Here is a 12,695-nt window from a genome sequence, read left to right as displayed (position 1 = left end):
ACAAATGCATTATTTTAATGGTACATTAGTACTTAGTGGACAGAACACTCAAACTACCCATTTCTTCAAGTTTTTAATTCCCAAATTACCCCTGGAACCCCTGTGATTACTATCCTAACTTAACCCCTTTTAATTTGTGCTACATCTTTCAGCTATAACCAATTCTTAAAGAAGAAACCTAATCACTGATTAGCTAAAGCTGAATTTAACCACAAGTTCAATTCCATCGGACTCCAAACTCAAACAGAACCACAGTCAGATTCAAACCACTAAACTCACACAACAATTGAACTCAGATCAGAACGAACAGTATTGCAACCAAGATGAAGGGTTTATGGATTCAGGGAATAAACTAACACAATTCTACACTAAACCTAAATACGAGCAGATGAAACTGTAAATACATTGAATGAACAACTAAATTCATACGCCAAGTCACGTCACAGAGTAGGGGACCAAACATCACATAAAAATGAAACAATTTGGCATAACAACAAACGATTTGACCAGAACTACTGAACTACAATTAAACCGGATTAATCGACGAAACTATTTAACCATATGTTGACTGATAGAAGAAAACTGGACCAAAAAAAAGTCCGATGGAGAAGAAATAAAGGAAAGTAATTGAAAAAGACAGAACTATAACGAAACTTAATCAGACAAACCATGAAACAACAAAAGAAAAAGTAAAGAAAAATAAATACCTTAGAATTTCAGTCCCAGTTCCCATTTGTTTTAGTTGAAACTCCCACTTGTGTTTGAAGCCGAGACGGACCTTAATCGAGTGTTCTCGACTGAGAACACACGACTAAGGTCGACCACGACCTCAATTCTTTCCCTTTAGGGTTCGCTCTTTCGTTTTGAGATTCGACCAACTCCGCTCTGATTCGTGCAAAACTAGTAGGGGACTTGGGATGAGGGTGGTCTAGTGGTCAAAAGGTGTGAGTTTGGTGGCTATTGAACGGATTAGGGTTTGGTTCGATTCTTCGATCTAAGATTCTAAGCGTCTAGTACTGATTCGAAGAAAACTGATTCGGGATTTGGAAAGAGGACGTCGTGGAGAGGTTGTGGTGTAATTTTAGGGATGTTTGGACCACCGGAACCGCCGTGAGGCGGTTTCCGGTGAGCGGAGCGCGGTGGTGAAGGGTGGCAGATGCATTTGGTCTCTGAGGTTTGGAGACGAAGAGGTGAGGGGGGGGGTATGGTTTTAGGAATATATAGTGGGATGGGGATTTGATCTTGGCCGTTGGATCATTCACGATCAACACCCTGGATCACTTCACTAATGAGGAACGACGTCGTTTGGTTTCAACTGGGGCTGGACCGGGTGGGGAACGGGTTTTGGGCTGATTTGGGGCAGGTATTGGGGTGAATTTTGCTTGGGCCTGGGTAAAATGAGAAATAGCCCAACAGATTTTGCCCCTCTTTTATTTAATCATTTCCATTTTCTTTTCTTCCAAAAATTAAAACTAAAACCCTAACTAATTTTTTTTTAAAAACCCTAATTAACTTTAAAAAGATTAATTAACTTTAAATAATACCTATCACAAATAATTAAATGCCAAATTAAATTAAAATTAAAAGAAAAATCACAAAATTTGACATTACACACTAAAATGCACAAATACGTTATCTTTTGTGAAATTTTAATTTTTCTAAAACAACAATTTACTTAATTAATGTAAGAATGTAAAACTAAATTCTAAATGCTGTCACACCTCCTTTTTTCGCCCGCACCGCCGTGAAAGGGGCGCAGAAGGGAGTTTTTTTCCCAATTAAAGGACAATCGAAACGGGATTTATTTATTTATTTCAGAGTCGCCACTTGGGAGATTTATGGTGTCCCAAGTCACCGGTGAATCCCGAATCGAGGAAAAGAATGACTCTGTTTAACAGTCTGCGCACCAGAAATTCGGATAAGGAATTCTGTTAACCCGGGAGAAGGTGTTAGGCATTCCTGAGTTCCGTGGTTCTAGCACGGTCGCTCAACTGTCATATTCGGCTTGATTATCTGACATAATACATGTTGAACTTATGTGCGAATTTTAACTCTTAACCACTTTTATCATTATTATTATTTTTTTTATCGAGAATTGCAACCTCATGAAAATATATCTCGAACCACGTCACGGTCAATGTACCCGTAGTCGTCGACACACTTCGACTCCGTTGAGATTTGGATTTGGGTCACATAAATGTGCACCCGAGTTTAGGAAAATAACATTATCAAATACGCGCCTAAAGACTAACGCGTTATTATTATTTTGGGTAGGGCCGTGAAATTGGCTAAACGGCCTGTCCCTAAATCTAAGTATTTTAAAACAAATAATTATTGAGGGTCCCGCAATTTTGTATTTATTTTGGCAGAAGCACGCCTCGTTTATTTTAAGGATATCCTAAAGTGACTACATTTCTATTAAATTCGTCTCTAAAATAAAAGAGAAAAAATTCTAATTAATTACATGCTTAAAAAAAAGCGTAACATATTAAATGCTAGATTAAGACAAATGTTAACGGAAAAGAATATTACTAAAATTGAAATTATAAATAAAATGCGGAATCGACAAATAATATATTCAAAAGAAACTAATTATCCTATAACTAGATTAAACTCGCATTGTTAGATGACTTGATCCGTTGGAATTAATTATTTACAACTATTTGAAACTAGAATCAATCTTAATTACTAATGCATATTCGAAAGTTTATTAAATTTAAACATTAACTCGTCTTGTTTGAACTCAAATCATGCAATAATGCCTAATTCGCGAAATTAATTTAAATTCATGCTTTAACTTAATTTAGCTACATGTTCACGATTAACCTAATGTTGACAATATTAAAACCTTCATAGCTAGTGAACTTAATCAGTTTTGCCAAGCCGATTCACTAAAGACCAACTTATGTTATTTTCCTCTTATTCCAATTATTAAACAGTTTGACAGTAATGAGCATGCTTAAATATATACTACCTAATAATCAAGTTAAAGCAAAGTATTATTTAATACATCACTACAAGATGCCTAGTTATGCAAAGCGACAGAAATTTACAGAATAATAATACATGAAATAGCCTAAATACAATTAGTAAAAGAAACAAAGAAAAAGCTAAATTAAAACTTCAAAGTTCCATTCTTCATATGTATTCATGCTTTCACATTTCAGCTTACAATATGCCAAAGTTACAGTTGTGTACCTGGTATTGCCAATACAAGAAGAAGAAGGTCAGCAAAGTAGTATGTAACACAACAACATCAACAATAACCAGCAACAACCAGCAACGAGAGACCAGTGAAAGATTTTAAAATCACAATACAAATCCAGCAATAACCAGTGAAGTAGTAGCAAATAACCAACCAAACTCAAGGAACAAACCACATGAAAATCCAGAAACACCAATAATAATCAACGGGCAAAGACAAAGTGAACCCTTTTTTAGATTGAAAGACCAGTTAATGTTTAACCCTTAATTCTCTCTTAATGTTCAGAAAATTCTTTCTTTTGAACTCTCTTCGAATTCGAAAATCCCTTCAATATTTCCGAAATTCTTTTCTTTAATATTCAGGAAAACCTTTTTTTTTTCTTTGTGTCTAGCCCCCAACATTTTTTTTAAAAGTCCTCCTCTAATTCTGCCCAAACTCCCCTTATTTATGTCCAAAAACAGACCACTTTAAACAATTAAACAAATAAAGAAGAGGTCCCATCTTCTTGAGCCACGTAATCCCACTACTACATGTCTTTTCCTTATTTAATTCCCTTATTGCCCCACTACCGCATGCTTTGTCCCCCACTATATTAAACAATGTATTAATTCCCCCCATTATGTCTTGTCCCCCACTACGTATTATTTTAATATTATTGAATACTTAGTGGACAGAGCACTCAGTAATTATTTTTAAGACTCATTTAAAATCCCGAAAATGCCCTTGAAAATACTATAATTTACCATTCTACCCCTGAAATACTGTAATTTACCATTCTACCCCCATCAGCTATAACCAATTCACCTAATCAATTCTAACCAAAATACAACAGCTATAACCAATTCCTAATCAAATTTCATCAACAAATTTAGGCTAGAAACTCAATATTTTTGACTGAACAATATTTTTAACAACAAACATACTTTCAGATTCAATAACAGTAACAAATTGAACATAACAAACAAGTAGATTCAAATCATTAAACTCAATAATCAATTGAACTTTAAATTAAGTTTAACAACATGATTAAACTAAACACTTCTATATTAAAACTAAACAAGAACATAAAACAAACTGAAGAAATAATCAAGAAATGATAACAATGAACAAGAAAAGAATCAAACATATACTGATTTCAAATCCGAGAATATCAAACAAAATACGGACAGAAATAAAACATAAACCAACTGACCGGAAACGACTAACGATGAACTCGAACGGAAATGGCAAACTCGAACCAAGACTGCCAACGACCTAACGGATCTCGACTTTAACGACAACCCACCTTCTCTTTTAACCTCGACGAACTCAGAACGACAAACGATGACCTCGACGGACTGAACCTGAAGAAACGACGAGACAGCAGGTTGTTTGGACGTGAGGCAGTGTGTATTTGAGCAGCAGCAGCCATGGCGGGCTGGCTGGAGCAACGACTGGACGAAGCAGAAGCCGATGGGGTTCGTTTGGACGTGAGGTTGTTTAGCAGATGGTCGTTTAGGACCTATGGGGACGAAGAAGAAGCAACAGCAGCGGTGGTCGACTGGTTTTTCCGGTGACTAGAGGGGTGTTGTTCGTTGATGAAGATGGAGCTTGGGCAGCAGCTGGTCGTGAGGCTGCAACAACACTGCTGCACGTCAATGGCGGACGTGAGGAGGAGGCTCACGAACAGTGGTGAACGAAGCAGCTGCCATGACGAAGAAGATGAAGATGGGATAGCCATGGGATGTGAGGGGGAGCAGAAACAACCATGGGAGCTTGGGACGAGGGGAAGGGGGGGTGGTTTTGGAGAAGAAGAAGAAGAAGAGAGGGGGGCAGGTAGCTTTAGGTTTTCTTTTTTTAGGGTTTTTTCAAAACAAATGTCCAAATGGAAGAAAGGGTGGGGGGTGTTTGCTTGGGGTTATGGGGCGGACCGGGTCGGGTCGACCCGGTAGGAGTTTATTTGGTTTGTGCCATGGTTGATTTAAATTAGAAGGTGGCCCAATCCGATTTTCTTCCTCTTTTATTGCTTCTTTTCTTTTACTTTCTAAAACTAAAATTCTAAATTAAGTTACAAACTAAATTAACTTATTAAAAATACTAATTAATTCCTAGCAACAATTATCATATAAAATGAAATGACAATTAAAATACAATCACACAATTTGGACATTAAAGGCTAAAAATGCAAAAGATGCCTATTTTTGTAATTTTCATTCTTGTAAAACAAACTTAATTACTCATAATTGCAAACTTAAATCCTAAATGCAAATGCGACATATTTTTGTATTTTTTATTAATTTAGCAAATAAACATGCACAGACAAATGCAAACAATACAAGAAAAATAACACAAAATTCACAACAATTGCAAACAAACAAAAAATTGTTTTATTTTTGGAATTTTTGGGAGTAATTCTCATATAGGGCAAAAATCACATGCTTACAAATGCAGATGCTATATTTTTTGTATTTTCAATGCATTAAAATGCATAAAATATGCAAACAATCCGGAAAATTGCACAGTAATTCCTAGAATAACACATAATTAAAGAAAAAGACCTAATTTTGAGAATTCTTTTGGAGTAATTCATGTGGCAAAAATCACGTGCTCACACTTTTTGAAAAGGATTCTTATTTATTTGTCCTTTAGTTACATTATTGCACTTATCTTCTAACACTTCATAATACACCATATGATTTAAGTTCATTCTTCTTTCAGATTTCTTAGCTTTACGTCTTTTTTATTTCTACTATTCTCAGCTTTATGTATCTTCATTCTTTTTTCATGTGTCTAGATTGTGCAAAGCCACTGAAACAAAACTCATTCCAAAGTAATGATCTTTATTTCTATGATATCCCATATCTGAATCTTTTTACGTGGTATCTTCTTATGAATTTTGTTGGGTTGCTCTTTGGTATCACAGCTAAAAAAAGATATAAATTCATGAGGTAACATAATTTTACAAAATAATAATAGACCGTTAAAAGATGGGTTAATAGTGGGCCCATCAACAATTAGCATTGGATTCTAACGATCAAATTTTTTTTCAAAAAAATAATGTTGATGGGTTATAATTGTGCCCATCGACAATTTTTTTTTTTTGAATAAACATATTCTTACGATGGACTGTTTTGTGGACTAATTATGATGTTAGAAAAATACCATTCAAATATATTATTAATAAAATTAATGGAGAGCTCTTAAAACGTTAATAACTAATTCAGCTATGAGTCAAAAAAATATAGCTATAATATTGGCGAAATATATAAACGGCCTATTTATATTATCCTCAACTATCAGACAAACATCGCAATTGACCCCAATATCAATTACACACTTTCTTTTGAAGTACGACCTCGTGAACCCTTCATGCTGACATGACAAAGTGTGTGCATTATACTCACATATGAGCGCGTGAAACCCTTAAAATTAAGTTTTTTTTTTAAAAATAAATTTAATTTTACTTTATGTGGTCCCCACTTACACTACTAGAAATCCGAAAAAAGACGACCAAGAAAAGCGATCAAAGTTGTCGCTTATTGGCCAAAAAGCGACCAAAAAGTGACCAAACAGGCCTGGTCGATATTAAGCTGGTCCCTTTACCTTAGGGACCAAAGTTGGTCGCCAATTAACGACCAACTTTGGTCTCTAAGGTAAAAGGACCAAATACTCCGGGTAAAGAAAATGACGACCAACTTTGGTCGCTTTAATATTTTAATAATATAAAGAAAACATTTTATTTTAAAATTTGCCAAAGTTGGTCGGTTTATTATTAATTTTTTTAATTTATTTTTAAAATAAGCGACCAAAGTTGGTCGCTAACTTCAAGAATTAATTATTTTTTTAATTATAAGCGACCAACTTTGGTCTCTATATTTCCAGAAATTATTTTTTTAAAATGAAATAGCGACCAAAGTTGGTCGCTTTTGAGAAATCTGGGTTCAATAGCGACCAAGGTTGGTCGCTATTGCCCAGAAATTTGTTTTTTTTTAAGGGATAAGCGTCTTTGGTCGCTTTTTTTGGTATATTTTTGGCAGAAAATGCCTGTTTTGGCAGCTACACCACCTGCCAACTTACCAAAAATCCTAAACAGGCATTTTATGCCAACAACAACAACAACAACAACAATAAAAAGCAACAACAACAACAACAATAAACAACAACAACAACATTAAAACTAACAAACTATAAAGTTCAATAGAACTAACATATTAAGCTAACCAAACTAAGTACTGTTATTACAAGTCCATTCGAACATGAAGGACGTTGTTCAAAGTCACCACTTTGCCGGAAGTCATTTTGAGAAATATCTTCCCACATCCTTCAATCTTGGCCTTTGCAGCATTTCCCATAGAAATCATCTCATCGGGTCCAAAAGGAGCATAAGTAGAAAAAGCTTCTCTAACAACATAAACATGGTGAGTGGCTCCAGAATCAATCCACCACTCTTTAGGATTGCCCAACAAGTTGCACTCGGAAAGCATGGCACACAAGTCATCAACATCATCATGCTTTTCAACCATGTTTGCTTGACCCTTCTTCTTGTCTTTCTTCGGAGCACGACACTCCGTAGATTTGTGTCCAGTTTTTCCACAGTTGTAACAGTTTCCACTGAACCGCTTCTTACTTGGGTTGTATTTCGGTCCAGAAGCCTTCTTTCTCTTTTTGTTCTCTTCAACAATATTTGCTCCCATTAATGTTGAGTTTCCACGGCCTCTCTTTCAGCAGCTTTGTTGTCCTCTTCGATTCTCAATCGAACAATGAGATCTTCAAGGGACATCTCCTTGCATTTGTGTTTCAAGTAGCTTTTGAAGTCCTTCCACAAAGGAGGCAACTTCTCAATCATCGCTGCTCCTTGGAATGCTTCATTGATGACAAGATCTTCAATAAAATTTCTGTTAGTAAAATACTAAGATTACTACTTTCAACATCAATATTAATTTGATTTCTACCTTCAACAAGGAGGTCGTGAATAATCACTTGCAATTCTTGGACTTGGGTAATAACAGTCTTGCTATCTACCATTTTGTAGTCCAAAAACTTTGCAGCAACGAACTTCTTCAACCCGTCATCTTCGGTTTTGTATTTCTTTACAAGCACAATCCACAGTTCTTTTGACGTTTCCACGCCACTGTAGATGTTATACAAAGCATCCTCCAGCCCGCTTAGAATATAATTCTTGCACAAAAAATCTGAATGCTTCTACGCCTCAATCACGAGAAAGCGTTCAGTTTCTGGAGTTTCATCGGACAACACAGGAACATCTTCCTTGATGAACTTCTGGAGACTTAGAGTAGTCAAGTAGAAGAACATCTTTTGCTGCCAGCGCTTGAAATCATTCCCAGAAAATTTTCCGGGTCTCTCCGCCGGTGCCAATGTTGCCGGTGTCGTTCGGCTTGTTGAGGCATTAGCAATCACCATTGAACAACTTGGTTCATATTATCATTAGTCATTTCTGTAAAAGAATGACACAAACGTTAAAATCACGTAGATTTTAATAGAGTACAAAACCACAAAGGTTTTACTCTCCAGAATTAGTGAGTACAAACACAGAAAATATATTAAATTCTTTAAGCTTGTTAGTAAACTATATTTGTAAAATAATTCTGGAAATATAAATTAACATAAACAGAAATGAACAACGAAATAACAGAAAACCAATTCGAGCCCACTGAATTCACAGTGTTTCCTTAAGGAATTTAATCTCCTCCTAGTACCCAAGGTTATGGATTATTTCCTACCAGGATAGAACGAATTACACACTGGTGTAGTGGTACTTCATACCCCAGTGTTTCAGCGAATACAAAGTTCGGAAGCAAATCACACTTAATATTGCTTTGTTTGATGCTAAAAGTATGCATAAGAAGGAGGAGAAACTCAGAAAATCGTATTGAAATTCTGAGCAGAATAGTATTGTATTTATAGCCAAAGTTGGGTTGAAATCTGAAGAGGTGCAACTCTTCAAAATAGCTGTTTATGCAAAAAGGCCACAACATAAATATCATTACATAAATGGCTATTTACTCAACAATAAAGAGGGAAAATTGAAGAGGGTAGTTAATTTTCTGTTACCAAAACAGAAAAACGGATTGGAGGATTTGATATTAATATTTATTTTAATATTAAATATTATGTTATTAAAACAAATATTTAATAACATTTCTGTTAATATTTAATCAATCAATCGATCATTTAACCAAATCCGAATCCGAAGCCGAAGCCGATGAAGAGCAATTACTTATATACCCATAAAAAACCTCTTCCTCTGCCAATATGGGACAATATCCCTTTGCCGGGGGGAAACTTAAAATTTCACGCAAAAATTTCATTTCCCTCCATTTCCCATTCACCCTCTTTTAAGTATCACCCTATTTTAAGTATTTAATATAATTAAATACATAAAACCCAACACTTTCTTCCTTTTATTTTCCTTGTCAAAATGCAACATTCTGCCAGAGTAAATATCAAATTTCAAAATGCGAAACTCGCAAATATAAAAATTGTGGCGATTCGATTATTTGTACTAGAGAAATGACTTCGAGTAATTTTTTATTTTTCATTTAAATTGCAAATTATGAGGGTAAACTTCAACTATCTTATTCAATTACTTGAGTAGGGTGTTTTTATTATCACGAATTATGGCAAAATAGGATTGATGAACATTGAAAATTAAAAAAAATCCGAGGGAACGCTTCTCCTTTAATGAGCCTATCACATGGAAAATCAAAATAAGAAAAATAATAGGCTGCTTTTTAGGATCATAATGTTGGATAGTATGACTCCAATAATATGAAAAAAGAAATCCTAAGATTGTTCACAGAACTTGCAGAGAAATTGTTATATGAACTCATGCTTGTAGCCTGTGGATACTTGGACATTGTCGGTTACACAACATTTTCCTGTTTCCTCTTCTTTTTTCCTACAATAACATGTCGATATAGATTCAACGGAGAAAATATAATTATAATTGTTAAAGAACAACAGCATCCTGTGCAGTGAATATTTCCATGCTTTATTACCAATTTGATTTTCCTTTTTCTTGTTGAAGGGGTCGTTTGGTACGATAGATAAGCAAAAATAATCTTGGGATAAGAATGTAGTACCGCTTTATCCTTTGTTTGGTTACTAAGCTTGGTATAAGTTATCCCTGGATTAAAAATAATATCAGGATAACTTATACGGCTTTCCAGATGATGTAATAGTAATTCCAAGATACAACAATACAATTGACAATCCCAGGATTAATACAACATTAAACAATCATTAAGAAATAATACCAGAATAACTAATCCCAACACACTACTGTTATTTTTTAAAAAACCGACCAACTTTGGTCTAAAAAGAAAATATTATTTTTTAAAATCTGGATATTAGAGACCAAAGTTGGTCGCTTTAGTATTAATTTTTTTTAAAAAATAAGCGACCAAAGTTGGTCGCAAAATGCAAGAATTAATTATTTTTTAATTGTAGGCGACCAACGTTGGTCGCTATATTTTCAGAAATTATTTTTTTAAAATGGAATAGCGACCAACTTTGGTCGCTTTTTGAGAAATCTGGGTTCAATGGCGACCAACCTTGGTCGCCATTTACCAGAAATTTGTTTTTTTTCCAGGGAAAAGCGACCAAAGTTGGTCGCTTTTCTTGGTATATTTTTGGCAGAAAATGCCTGTATTGACACATACACCACCTGCTAGCTTACCAAAAATTCTAAATAGGTATTTTATGCCAACAACAACAACAACAACATTAAAACTAACAAACTATAAAGTTCAATAGAAGTAACACATTAAGCTAACCAAACTAAGTTAATTGTTATTACAAGTCCATTCGAAAACCGATTGTATTTGTCTAGTTGAAAGTGTATAAAAATCAAGGATTGTTTTGTACATCATTATCATCACCGTTTGATGAACTTTCACCAAGACGGTATCCAGAAGGGTGTACTTGTCTAGGATGGGAAGAACAATCACGGGGAGGACGGGAGGAATGAGCACGGGGAAGGCGAGCCTCTGGCGATGAGTCACGAGACCGGGGAATCGGAAAACTGCCAGAAGCTAGGAGAGATTTGATCTGCTCTTGCATGCCAATGTACTGAGCATCTCTAATCTTTTCTCTCTCCTTGACGGCTTCTAGCTCGGATGTGAGCTTTGTCACAGTCTCCCGCATAGAGGAGAGGCTCTCTCCATCAAGTTGCTCGGCTTGCGAGGAAGTCCCTATTCCTTGCATTCCACACTTATAGGGTTGGAATTTCTTAGTAGGAAGCCCGTATACCTTCCCCCATTTTGGACCCTCAGCAGCCTGCATCCAGATTCTTTCAGCATCCTCGTCCGATGGTTGGATTGGGTCGCCCGACTCACTAGGTGGCTGACTGCGTATGAATTCCTCCACTTCAGCTGTGAAGCGACCCTATAAGAAAAATTACATTGAATTAGTATTTCAAAATTCATATAAAAGTAAATCAAAATACTTAATGAAAAGTGAAAACTTACATGTACAGTCGAGGCTCGGCCCTCGACCCACCTTTCTTGATCCGTCTCTTTCTTCCTCTTTACAATATGAGTCTCCTTGAATAGCACATCTTGGTTCATCGGACGCCCCAACTTCTTCTCCTGAAAACTTATATATTTCAGTTAATAAACAGAATAGATATACTTTAAAAATTACAATAAATTAAGCAATTACGAACCATTCTTCTCTTTATTGTCCCTAGGCTGATCGCACCTCCAGTGTGCAAGGATCTTCCCTTCTCAGATACACGAGCTTTCTTTTTTTTAACGCTCTTCTCTAAGAACTCTACGGTAAGCCATTGCCTTTGCAAATCCTCCCATAAATTCTGAAGTAACCAGCCAGGCTTCTGGTTCAACTTTCTAGCTTTGGAGAAACAATGCGACAACCGCTTGCGAGCTTTGAGATGAAAATTTGCAGCCACATCCGCGCTATAGCGGTGTTCCCATACACACTTGCTCTGTATTTCAAAAGTTAAGTATTATATGAAAATATCATATTTAGATGGAAATATCATAAAAGCTATATTCGATATATTATACTTAGCTTTTATTAGCTAATAATTATTCGAAAGTTAAGTGCATTAACTGCTTATAATATAGTATATACTATATTAGTGCACTAGCTAATATATATATATATATATATACATACTATGCACTAAGTATTAGTGCATTAGCTAATATTATATCGAATATAATATTAGCTAATAAAAGCTAAGTATTAATGCACTTAACTTTTGAATAATTATGTATTAATGCACTAAGCTTTTATCGAATATATATAAAAGTTATATTCGATATATATAAGCTATATTCGATATAATATTAGCTAATGCACTGATACTTAGTGCATAGTATAGTGTAAGTATATATATATATATATATATGCTTTATTCTATAATACATATTTAGATGGAAATATCATAAATATAAATAATTGTACTGCTTAAAAGAACATTTATACCTTAAATTGATTGAAAATTTGCTCCTTCAGCGCGAATGAG

This window comes from Nicotiana sylvestris, chromosome 1, assembly GCF_000393655.2.
Source record: "Nicotiana sylvestris chromosome 1, ASM39365v2, whole genome shotgun sequence".
In the NCBI taxonomy this organism is placed as follows: Eukaryota; Viridiplantae; Streptophyta; class Magnoliopsida; order Solanales; family Solanaceae; genus Nicotiana; species Nicotiana sylvestris.
The sequence above is the reverse complement of the archived record's forward strand: the minus strand, read 5'-3'. Positions refer to the sequence as shown.